Below are 13,110 nucleotides of genomic sequence, written 5' to 3'. Positions count from 1 at the left end.
TCTTACAGGGAACAAATCCACTAGCTTTTAGAAATGGGATGTTGTCATAGACCAGTTCTTTCATCTTTTACCTGGTCTTCACTTAGCACACAGAACTGAATTCTTAAGAGGGGTGGTTTTTGTAGTGTTCAGTTTCTTACTCACTGATCCCTCCTTAACATCCTTGCTGGGTGCACAGGAGCCAGCTGTACTCTCCTACCCACTCCCTACTCGATGCTTCAAGGCACCAGGTGCCTCTTGGCACTGTGTGATGGACGAGCCCTGACTGTAACCTGGAACTGGGGCTGTGCTCTTCAAACACGGCTGTTTCCTCGCATCTTCCCACAGCAGTACGTAAACAATCACCGCCTGTATTTTGGAGCTCAATATCAGATGTTCGTGGGTTTCAGAGCAGGCCGGAGGGAGGAGGGCAGGAGGAACATGTCAGGGTACTCTAACAAGAGTCATTGTCAAACCCTCCGGCTTTGAAAAGGAACATTAAGGTATCATTTACTCTCTGCCCTGGCTTCCTGTAGAGCGCACTAATGAAAGACCTCTTTGTGTGTGCAGTCACTAACTACAGGGACCAGTCAAAGCTTTTGTGGACACAACCATAAAAAAGAGCCTGTAGGCCAGAACTGATCCTACAATTAGCTCCTGTCTGTGTGAGTGGAAGCACCTGCTCCGCCAGCAGTGCCTTTCAAAAACAGACTTTTAAGTCTCTGTCCGCTCCAAGGACCCCATTTTCCCTTGAACTGCACTGTGTTCAGGCACGTGCACTTGTTACACACCAATAGCAGTGGAAAACACAAGGACAAAATTGAACGCAGGAACAGGCATCATATCTTCATGTAAATATGTACCCACTCACGGAGTGTGATGCTTTTCAGTGGCCCTGCAAGCTTCGAATATCATAGAATCATTGAATGGTTTGAGTTGGAAGGGACTCTCAAAGGCCATCTTGTCCAACTCCCCTGCAATGAACAGGAGCACCTAAAGCTACATCAGGGTGCTCAGAACCCCATCCAGCCTGACCCTGAGTTTCTGCAGGGATGGGGCACCCACCACCTCCGTGGGCAACCTGTGCCAGCTCCTCATCATCCTTATTGTAAAAAAAATCTTGGGGAGGGGCAGTCTTACGAATCCATGATCATACCTCATGTGTTTTTAAACATCTTCCCAATCCTTTCACCTACCACAGGCCGTTTGTTGCAGCGTATCGGGGCTGTGCTCTCGGGCACATGACTCTGCATGGATAAGTCACAGCTTTTCAAAGCTCTTCTTCCCTCGGGATCCCAAGCACAGGGAATGCTGATGCTCTGCACCTCCGGGCAGCCCTGGTAGCAGTGCTTGGGTTGTGGGATAAGGAGGTTGTCAACCCTCTGTTACACACATAGCCTAACACACATGGGAAAATGTCTAAACAAACTCTTGTGGTTAGAGATTATGCATTCATTAAATGTAAGTAAAATATACACGAGCCTATTTTAAAATGTCTGTGTAATACAGAGAAAGGTGCACCAAGAGAAATTATATCAAATTTGTAAAAGTTGTAGACTTTTCAGACGTTGACATCTACTTCGATATGTCTGTGTTCATGCTGAATAAGTCAGTATCATGACACACTTTCCTCATGTCTCTGAATTAGCTCCAGTGGTTTCAGCAGCATTCCCTAGATTTTCAACTCTCTGATACTGCTTACCAAATAGCGAGCTGCATGTTTTAAAAAGTCAACTTGGTAGGAAAATCAGACTTGCTGAAAGATATCTCCTCTGAAAATCAGAATTAATTTTGAATGTGTCATCAGCTTATGAGTTATTTCGCCTTAGACTGCCAGGAGAATTTAATTTTCCAGTTTCAAGTGAAATTCCTCTAATCAAATCAGGTCTGGGCTTTATCATCAGATAATGCTATTCATGGAAGAGATCTACCCATATGCACAAGTCAAATGGCTGCAAATGCAGCAGACAGGCTAAGTTTCAAAGTCTACATGTCTGAGGGCTCATTGCCACCAGGGATGGGATTTATGTCAGAAACCTGTTCAGGTGCATTCAGGCTCCACAGACCAGAGGTTCCCTTTTTCAGGCTCCTGCTGAACTGGCAGGATGCCTGTGTTGGTCAAGTCCCCAAATCAGGTGCTGCAGTATTTATAGAAGCATTTCTGCTTGTTCCCTCAAAAGATGATAGCAGAGACCGATTTAATAACAGTGGTGTTTCAACGCAAGCCAAAGTAGGCAGAATGCCCACGTGCTTTTGCTTCATGGCAGAGGATCTTTTGTTTGCCACAGAGGATGCCTACACTTGGAAAAAGCTCAGCAGAATTCAAAGCATGAACCTGAGGGCTGCTGCTGTCAGCTGGGAGGGAGGAAGGACAAACAGCGACCACAGTGGGTGCCTGGCACCAATGGGAACAGGAGCTACATCTGCCACATGTCTTCTGGCTGCATCCTAGCACACCGACCAGCACACAGGTTAATACTCCAGAAAGCTCAAAAGGTTAGAAGGAGCCAAGTCATGCAGGAGATGGAATTTTAAACAGTCCCATGGAGCCTGGGAAAACGTATAATCAGCACCATGAAAGAGAAACAAATCTGAGCAACTTTTAAAACCGTACGACAGCGCAGATCTCATCACCAGCCACACTATTCTGTATTTTTGTAGTCTTCTGGCTATTCTCCCTTTGCCAGTTCATGTTCTTCCAAATTGTAGGGCTGCATTTTCCTTGAGGGTGTGCGTTGATCTCTCTGTGCTGGAGAGTGGGGAAGGGAGACAGGAATGCTCTTCGCAGGGACTGAGTTGCAAAGGCTGAATTAAAAAGTCCTGAGCTGGTGTGCCCTCTGCCGAAAGGTTACATCTCCTGCAAAGCCCACCTGGTGCAGAAGTGTGAATTCCTTGAGAAATAGCATCATGCAGGCAGTGCTGATGGGATCTCCATTTCTGAAAGCAAGGAGTCTTTGTCTATGCATGAGGCAACGTGGTGGATGCTCTGTCCCTGGAGACATTCAAGGTCAGGCTGGACGGGGCTCTGAGCACCCTGATCGAGCTGTAGGTGTTCCTGTTCACTGCAGGGGAGTTGGACTAGATGGCCTTTAAGGGTCCCTTCCTCAAGGACTATCAAACTCAGACCATTCTGTGATTCTAGGATAACTGCATCAGCTGGCATTCCAGAGCGGTGAGCAGCCATGCTGAACACAAGACAGAACGACGAAAATACTCACAGGTCAAAAGCAGGCTGTTTTGTTTCCCATCCCCTCTGCAGTGGTTTGTCCAACCACACGTCGTTGTTTCAGCTCATTCTCAACCACAACTCATTGATCTGCTGAGGAGAAGCAGCAAACATTTCCATACAGGAGCATGTCATCTGCTACTGTTTGGTGAAAAGCATCCCTCTGTTCTAGAGGGAATTACAGCTTCCATCTGCTCCATAATATGAAAAACATGGGCAGGTCCCCATGTTGCAGAGCTGCTGTGTTACCAAGCTGCGTAACCTCCTGCAGATTCATGACTGTTGACATTTGATTTGAGGAAATCAGGCCGCCACTCTGCAATTACTTCATTAGGCCCACAAATAATCATACAAAGGGTGGTCTGAGATGTGAAAAGCCAGGCTGCTGGGACTTTGAAATAGATCCAATTCTTCACATTCTCTTTTAGCTTTGTTTAGATTAAACACAGCATGTGTTTGAAGTTAAAAACTGCAGAGTTCCAGTGGGGAAATGTTTTTAATGTACATTCAAATAGGATGCATGTTATCCACATGGAAAGAGCTCTCCACGTCCTTCATCTTGTGCATACAGTGCCTGCTGGAAACCCAAGCATGTGTCTGCACAGGCCTTGGGAAGGTATGCAGGGAGCAGATTCCAACCAGTTCAGGGGTGTCAGGCTTGCTTTGCTGGAGGGGAATGTTCAGCTTCACACTGCTGTGCAGCACATGTTGGGCGCTGATGCTCCAAATCTGCGTGCTCTGAGTACCTGTGGGACCCAGCCTGGTGCTGCAGCAAAGCACTGGAGAAGATAACCAGCGCCTGAAGTGCAGGCTGCCCAATGAGACCAGCCCCTTTTGGCACTGCAAACTACTTTGTTGAGCAGCCAAGCATCTTTGGATCTGCATGTGACTCCTCAAAGTCTATGATTCTACAGCGATAGAACAAGGGGGAACAGATTTAACCTAAAAGAGGGGAAATTTAAGTTAGATGTTAGGCAGAAATTCTTTACTCAGAGCATAGTTAGCCACTAGCACAGGCTGCCCAGAGAAGCTGTGGTGCTCCATCCCTGGAGGCGCTCAAGGCCAGGTTGGATGGGGCCCTGGGCAGCCTGAGCTGGTGGGGGGCAGTCCTGCCCATGGCAGGGGTTGGGGCTGGATGGGCTTTGAGGTCCCCTCCAACCCAAGCTATTCTCTGATGATTCCATAAGACCATGGGCAGTGACACTGCCCAGCACTTGGCCTCCATGGCTTCCATCTCTGTGAAGGTACAATCCTGGGAAAGAGACCGTGTATGTGTCTGTAACAAAGCTGTGTGCAAGTGTCTTCTGCGCATCCACATTCCTCACTGTAAAAGCTTGTAAATGGGATGTATTTATTTTGCCTCATGTGCCTCTCCTTCCCCACTGGCCATATTTGCTCTGTTTCCTCTGGGCAACCTTCCTTCCTGTCTCTGCAGCCATTGCTTCGACTTGCCCCCACATAGTGCCCACACTGCTTCAAGATTCCAGCCTGGACCTTATTTTGGTTTAGGGTTGATTTTCTGGCCAAGAAAGGAGACATTTGGAGTGAAGAGTTATGAAGGGCTGCTTCAAGCTTCATGTTCCCTCCATTCACGTATCTCCATCACTATCACTTCCAAGTATCCCCTCCATCTCTGCCAAGTTATTCATGGCATGAGGCAGTTTTCTGTTGTCTGGGGCTTTAAGACAAGAGCACTCCACAGCAAATAAAGGAATTTGTAATAATGAGGAAAGCTGCTGTTTGACCTAATAACTGTACAATTAGCAATACTAAGACGCAGATGAGGGCAAACCTCTTGTTTGGCTGTAATCTTTTGGCATATCGTATTTTAATTACAGGCCGTTCTACCATCTGGAATATTAATAATCTCTTACTGACACTCTTCTTGATTATTCTGTCCAAAGAGAACACAGTCCGCCTTTCTGTGTAGGTTTATTTGTTTATTAACTGGCTATATCATTTTGAAATACACTGTACTCTTTACGAGAGATTTTCCTTAAGTCAAACCCCCGTAACCAGAACTAAATGATTTGCTCTTAGTTCTAAGCACAAAAAGAAATGTTTTTTAGAAATCACGTTCAAAACCCATTCCTTTTTTCTAGCTTTGCTTCACATCCTTTGCAGTTACTCGATTCGTTACTCACAGACACAGCCAACCATAAACAGGTAATTTTTAGAAAATATGTCAATGAAGCAATTTCCCCAGCAATCTGAGGAGGAAGAATGATCATAGTTTTTGGTTTTGTTAATTAAGCATTTGCTAAGAACTCGGTACCAAGAGGGGGATTGTGTAACTGGAGAGCAATTAGGAAAAGAAATGAAATAGGCTGAAATAAGATGAGACACAGCAAGTGAAATCTTGTCTGTGAAACTAAACTGAGTCTGACTGTGGTTTTTCTATTGCTGCTGTTCTATGGGTACTAATTCTTCCTGAACGTTTAGCTGAAATTCATCACACTGCAGTGCACTCTGGAGAACACTGGTCTCAGAATCCAGAATCAAACTGTATGTATGTATCTATCAGATGTGGGTTTACTTTTACAGAATAAAAATCAGGACATATCTGTGTGAAATTTTTTTCCTGTGCTGACTTGGGCAAATCCCTTTAAATCTCCATGCCTTAATTTCTCTGAAAGATCAGTGAATAATGCCCACTATTGGGAAGAGCACAGACATTACTTTTTTTTTTTTTTTTTTTTTTTTTTGAGATCTACTTAATTTTTCTCTAGGCAAAAAATAATCCCTTTGTATTCATGCTATTGTGTATCTGGTTGGTGCACACGCAGATGGCAAGGTCTGCCACTTCATACTGGCTCTGAAACTCATTTTGCTGGCTTACTTCATCTGATATTTCTCTCCTCTTCCCTTCCCTTCCCTTCCCTTCCCTTCCCTTCCCTTCCCTTCCCTTCCCTTCCCTTCCCTTCCCTTCCCTTCCCTTCCCATTTTATTTATCATGAAGACACCACCTTTCTCAAACCCCAGTTGCGGAATTTGCAGATGGTACTGTTCTGGGAAACGCCAGTGAGAACTGTAAACGACAATGAACAAGGAGGAAGGCAGACCTTGCCAGTTTGGAAAAAAGAAAAGAGCAGAAAATAACAAAGTGAGATTTGACTTGTTAAAATACAAGTTTAAGCTCTAGGGAAAAACATGAAACATGGTTTTGATGTTTTGAAGTGGAGCACAGCTGTGCTGAAGGAGCATGTGGGAAGGTGGGCAGTGCTTCAGTGGCTGGATTCAAAGTAGGCTTAAAACATACGTTATTACAGGGAGGCTTCAGGTCCCTGGAAGAGAGGTGATAATTCCTGTCTCCAGCATACTCAGTCTGTAACTGGAATTTTGGGATTGGTCCTGGTCAGTAGGTTGCTGGAAAAATACAGGTAATTTGGCTGGAACTCAGGAAAAAACAGCAATGACGGGGCTGGAAGGATGCTAGGTTGTCTGCTGTGCTTTGCAGGAATTAAACCTGATTATTTGGCTATGCTACCTCCAAGGAGGAGATACAATTGTCTGCAGCTGCAGAGTGTGTAATGAGCAAGACAAGAGAAGTACTGTTCAGTAGAACCAGTAATTCAGTAACTGAATATCAGGAACATCTTGATTCTTCTTGTCCTCTGCACTGAGTTCCGAAAGAAATGGTGAACATAGGATTGCCAGAGAAGTTATGATGAAGCTGAAGGGAACCAGCGTGCAATGAGCCTCTTAAGCCATCTCTTTTTCACCCCACTGAAAATCTTAGAGCTGCTTTAGGATCAGTGGGCAGAACCCCATGTGTGCATATGTGAGTGAGTCACAGCTTGACCCATTTTCTCTTCTATTTATGGAAAAACACCCTCTCACACCTGCCATAGTCTGTTTGATATTTGTGGCCATGTTTTGGACAGCCGCAGCATCCATGTGTACACAACTACATTTCATTGTGAAATTTGGGTAGTAGTAGGAGCCAGTTGCCTGTGGGGAGGAAGTGGTGGGGCTGCAAGAGAGGTCTGTCCAGGAGGGCCGGTCCAGGAGGGTGCTCCCCATGGCACCTTGGGTTTTGCTTCATATGGTGGAGCTGTTCCTGACACAATTGGTCACACTCAGGGTGAACCAGACTAGAAGGCATGGCCCAGAAGGACACCCAGAGTATTTCTGCTGTCTGGCACCCAGTCCACAAGAGATAGGGGAGCAAAAAACCCCAAATGGCAGCTCCTATGAACATGGTGGAGCACCTCAGTGGTATTTTGCTCTGCAGATTGAAGCTGATTGACCAGCACTGTTGGTTAACAAGGAAGCTCTCTGAGGGCTCACTTTTCCAATGGTTGATAACTACCGCCTCACCCAGAAGTGAGGTGGGAGAGGGCACCTCTGTTATGCCTGGCCACTCGGTGGTGGCTGTAAGTCACACTGCAGTAGCGCCTGTGCTGAAATAGGTGCATGGTTTGTGAGAGTTCCTGGCATTTCAGGAGCTCTGCAAAGCAGCTGGAGCAAGTCATAATGATGGCCAGGCACTGCCAGCTTTGCATTCAACCTGGTGATTTAGAGGGAAAGCTTGACAGTATGCTACAATCAGCCAAGGCACCCAGCCTGCCTCCGCTCTTCTTCCTTTGGGCGGCTGGGCCAGATAATGGAATGCCACAATAGGAACACTATAAATACTCCCGAATTTTTTGCTGCTTGTTTGTGTATCTGTCAGGTTATCATAACACAGACACGGACAGCACTGTTGGGCAGAGAGCTAACATAACAGAGAGAAGACAAAGTCAGACATACAAATTATTTCAGATAACACAGGAGTAACTCCTGTTGTAGGAAGAACATTGTAGCCTTAGGCTTGCATTTCAGCACGCTTGGCGCATATAACTCATAATAACATATGTGGGATAACGGCAGTGATTTCTGGGGCCAGGAATAAATTTGGGATTAAAATGAGATAAGCATTCTAGGCCAAGTCAGATGAGAAGCCTGCCTGTTTCTCCTTGTAGACAGATACACCAGCCAGCATCCTGAGACCTTTACAGCACTCCGTCCTTAAGTCTTTGGGAAGGGGCACATGTGGCATCAGCCCCCACAGTTGCTCCTTGGCTCTGTTTGGAACAGGGCTTAGGTTTGGTGGTGTGTTGGGCTTTTTTTGTTGTTGTTGTTGCTGTTGTTGGTTTTCTTTTCTTTCTTTCTGGAAGCTGATCTGGCAGCTTCCTTTGGATTATGTTTATAGCACCCTAGCGTGCTATAGCTGATGAAATATAAATGACGGAGTTGATTCTGAGGGTTGTAAAATAGGTGTGGTGTTGGAAGTGCAAAAGCGAGCTTACTTCTGCTTGGTGAAATATTTGCTACTTTTCTAAAGGGGTCACTATTTCAGTTTTCATCACTTAATGGCACATATTTTGCACATTTGCACGGCTTTTGAGGTAAGTGCTGGAACGTAATGCTGAAATAGTTCCCTCGGTTAATCCTGCTGGTGAGCAGCACCGCCAACCTCGCTCTCTCAGGCAGAGGTTGGGCCCCACCGAACAGGGAGGTAAGCAAGGATTTACACTAACGCAGGGACTTAGAACTTCAGAAATTGCTAGTTTCTTGCACTGCTCTGAGTCTAGGTCTCTTGGAGCCTGGGGACTCACGTTTGTTTGGATTTATTGATCTGGATGATCATCCGGGGCTGGCTTCCTTGGCAAAGCTGGATGCAGGTCTCCTGGATGTGACACGCAAATGGGATGGCTGCAGAGGGAGCAAGTGATCCTCCCATGCCATCACACCAGCATCACAGAGATGCTGGCAAGATCACAGAGCAGCAGCCAGTGAGGCAAAATCATATTTTTCTCAAGGCAAACTGTCATCAGAAGGGGAATGCTTCTCTTCACATGCAGTTCCAGTAGCTTAGCCTGGACTTTAATTTAAGGGTGGATCATATTTGAAGGATTTACCAGCTTACACCAAACCCAGCATGGGTTAATTCCCCGAGCTGCTGATTGGAAAGCCCAAGTCAATCTTTTCCTGAGACACATGCTATATTTAGTCAGGAAATGATAAATAATGCTATTTGAAGTGCATTCTGCTTCTTCCCCTTTCCTCCCCCCAACCCCTCTCCTCCAAAATAGACTGCAAAGTATAAATAATTTGTATATTTAACCTGAATATTCCTTCTCTACTCAGGTGTGCCTGCTTTCTGTCCCTACACAAAAAGTCACTAAGTGGGTTGAAAGTTCTTATTTTATTTATGTGTGGTATAAATAAGTCACACTACATGAGATGATTTGTAGTTAGCTCGAGCATGCCTTATTCTGTGTCCTCTGCTTTCTTATCCAGCGTGCCTCTATCACTTGCACTATTCACCTTAAGAAGTGAATTCACTTTCTGATATCTGAAGGGAAACATTTGCACTGCTGGTAGAGAAAACACTGGCTCCTGTTTTGTGCCTATGGTCTCTTGCTTTGCCTTTGTACTTGTTGACATGCATGTGGTTTCTGGTCCAACATACATAGATTGCTCTCTTTCTGGAAAAGAAAAGTAGTTTACTTAATTAAACAGTGGGTAATGATAGCATAAGATATTTTTAATATCTTTCTCATCCGTGGATATTTTTAAGCAAAACAAAATGCCTCAGCTAGTAAGAATTTTTTTTTTCTGTGAAAGCAAAACCCTTTCGTTTGCCTACAGAGTGATGGTATTGATTTGGAAATGACGTGAAAATCTTTATTCCTTTCAAAAAACATCTTTTGCTGAAGGAAGTTTTCAACAGGCTCCCATAGGCACAAACATCTCGCTCACCATCCTTTGAGAAATCTGGGTAAAACCTAGGATTTATGATCTATGAAAATCTTTTAGGCTAGGTGTTTTTGATGGAAATCACAGGAGATAGATTGTACGAGTTATTCAGTAAGGTTGGGCTGCAGGATGTCTGCATCAGATCAGCATAAGGAGGTTGTAAATCAAGTGAAAGCTGGGCTGTGTGTCAGCAGCAAGTTAGCTGTTCCCCGAGAGCCCCACTCAAGGACCACAGCTTGAGTAGCACTGGAACTTTTCGCTAAGCGCTGCTTGGATGTCACGCAGAGGTTCGTCTCATGGAAGGGAAAAAAACAGGCAAAGCTCCACATTTCAGTCTCATTTTTCTGCAGATTTGCCTGGCCACTTTATTTACTAATGTTTCTATTTGTTGTGAGGACAAGACAAAAAAGTCTGATGTTTATGTGCAGACCTGCACTATCCAACAAGTTGTTTTGGTGCTGAATTTATCTGTTCATGTGAAATTAAATGTATTTGATAGGAGGAGGTGGCACAGAGCTAATGGTGTAGAACTGGTTACGTACTTATAAGGCATCTTGATTTGAAGAAAAAGACCAGTGGTCATTTTGTGAGATATATCATCTTTAATCATCACCATCTTTAATGTCCACTACTGGTTTGGACATCTGCATTTACAGCACAGCACTACCACTGAAGAAAGACTGAATCCAGAATCATTAATTTAAATCCAATGTCCCCGTCACAACCAGTAACTTAAATTAGGTATGTGGGCACATAGTGGCAGTCACAGAAATGTATTCTCCTCCACATCCAAGTCAGAGAAGGAGCTGAACGTTCACAACTCCTGTTGTAGAAAATGGAAGCTAAGAGGATTAACAGCACATACCATATGCTTGGTATTTAGGGTAATTTCCGAAGTCGTGAGGGTTACTGTGGACTAGGACCACCTTATTGAAGCAAGTGGGACTCATTTCATGCATCTGTCTGGGTATGTATGTCCATAGACAGAAGATATGGTGATCCTGCATGTGCACACATGCACATGTGAGTATAGCATTAGTAAATTCCTAATTCTGTCAAAACACTGATTTCTGAAAAGGCAGCTGTGATCAGCATATCAAGTAATACTTAATTGCAAAGCCCTCAGCATGCAAAAAATAATAATAATGCCATTTTTAGTCACTTCTACTTTATTTGCACTCTTTATTGCACTTGGATTTTCATGTGCTGTTAAGGGGAAAAAAATAACAAACCACCACCAACAAAAAACTCTTCTGCCTCTGCAGTGCTCTCCTCATACCATCTCATGGCTCCAGTAGCTCTTTGTTCTCAGGACAAGCACTGGTGGGTAGAAGGAGGCTTCAGCTTTGCACTGCACATGACGTGGCTGCATAAGCGCCTGTCTGAGCAGCACAGCGAGGTGCAGCCAGCTGCAGGAGAGCTGTGAGTTGGATATTTCTTCCCTGCTTTCCAAATCTCTTTCTCGACTCTGAAGAGACACGGAGAAGAGCGTTAATATCAAAAGGATACAGTTAATTCCCTTGTTTTTCCCCAGTGCTGCTGAGATTGCTGGTGAATATTACCTGATGAGCAGCTAGCGAGTTTGTGCAGGAGCGTGGCGATGGAGCAAGGAAGTAGCAGTGGCTCTGAATAAATCATTCATGTGTGCACTGCAGACTGCGCTTTGGGGACTGGCGGTAATGGTGACACTCTCTCAGACAAACAGAGGAAAAGGTTTTCACCCAACTTTTTGCTGAAACCTCAGAGGAATAGAACAGGTCAGCGGTGAATATTAAATCAACTTCTGGCCATCATCCAAAGCGATTTGGCCTAGTTAGGAAGCATCAAGAAGGAAGAAAGCTTTGCTTCTTCACATCCTGATTTCTCCAGGGAGGGGAGAAGAAGGAGATCTGTGCATGGCATTACAAAGGCAACCTGATTTTGTAAGCCAACACTTCCTTCATACGCACACGCAGACAACCCCATGCAGATCTGCATTACACGTGCAGACACCTTTCCTGCAGTGCTGCAGCAATCTTTAACTCCAACATGCACAGTCTGATGAATATGGCTGGATCACAGGGTATGTGTTCAGTTTTGCAAGAGCAGTATTATGTCCTTATCACATGGGGGATAATGTGACAGTGCAGCCCTTGCCTCCCTGGTGAATGGGATGGGATTGGTCCCTCACTGTGCAGTGTGTACCTCCTTATCTCAGCCACGTGAGAGCCTTGCAAGGCTGACTCCAGTGGGAGCTTCTCAGCAGCCCCAGATATGCTGAATGGAACTACCTCCATATTCTGCATTTTGGATATCTGTCCAAAACACATAATTTCTTTTGCAAAGTTATTTTGGGGGGGTATATTATTTATTCTCAGAAAAAGAGCTATAAGAAGAGAGGGTGGGACACGGGCAAGCCTTTCAAGGTTCCTTCACTAAATTTGCTGTCAGTGATCCCATTCAGAGATCCTGAGAGAAAGAAATGGTCAGTTAGAGCCTGGAGCCTAGAGCATCCCCAGCACCTCCCAGAAGATGCCTGCAGGCTGCTTCAGATGGGCACACCACTCCCCATGGAACCAAAACCAGAATGCCTGAAGAGGAATAACAATAAGCCCAGTTGGGTCTCATGCAGTAAGCAGGGCAGCTAAAGTGAGGTGCTAATGAATTCTTTCAATGAATCTTTATAATCATTATAATGAAATCTTTTCCCATTGCTTGGGTGCTTGCTTTCTTCCATAAAGCTTGTTCTCACCGTGCCTTCTCCAAAGCAATGGCAGCAAGCTGCTGGGGTTACCAAGGTGTGAGGACAGTGGCCATGTAATGCCAGCACCTTCTGTGTGGAGCAGGACTGAGGGAGACCACTCTTATTTATTAGTATTTTTATAGCCAGCACTACTGTTGCTATTTCTCACAGCTTTTGATTATCTTTCTCATTTCATCTCTTCCTCATGCCCCAGGTCTGGGCAAACATTCGGGCTGATGCAGCCCCATATAGCCAGCAGCCTTTGCTGCTCATGTAAGGTATGAAATGACCTTTCTTTCCAAGTGTGTAGAGGATAAAAATGCTAAGCTAGGAATCTATGGTGGTGTCTGCCTCCTCGGATGTCTTATAAAGACATCTGGACATGGGCCAGCTCTGACTGTCCCTGCTTGCATAGTGAGTTGGACCACATGACTTCCAG

At 45.0% G+C, this 13,110-nt stretch overlaps 1 protein-coding gene across 2 annotated transcripts in view; it reads left to right on the top strand.

Annotated features, from left to right (window-relative positions):
• NHS (NHS actin remodeling regulator) overlaps positions 1-13,110 on the top strand; it is a 248,718-nt gene that overhangs the window by 165,482 nt on the left and 70,126 nt on the right. The window lies entirely within an intron of this gene.

This window comes from Gallus gallus, chromosome 1, assembly GCF_016699485.2.
Source record: "Gallus gallus isolate bGalGal1 chromosome 1, bGalGal1.mat.broiler.GRCg7b, whole genome shotgun sequence".
NCBI classification, from domain to species: Eukaryota; Metazoa; Chordata; class Aves; order Galliformes; family Phasianidae; genus Gallus; species Gallus gallus.
The sequence above is the reverse complement of the archived record's forward strand: the minus strand, read 5'-3'. Positions and strand labels throughout refer to the sequence as shown.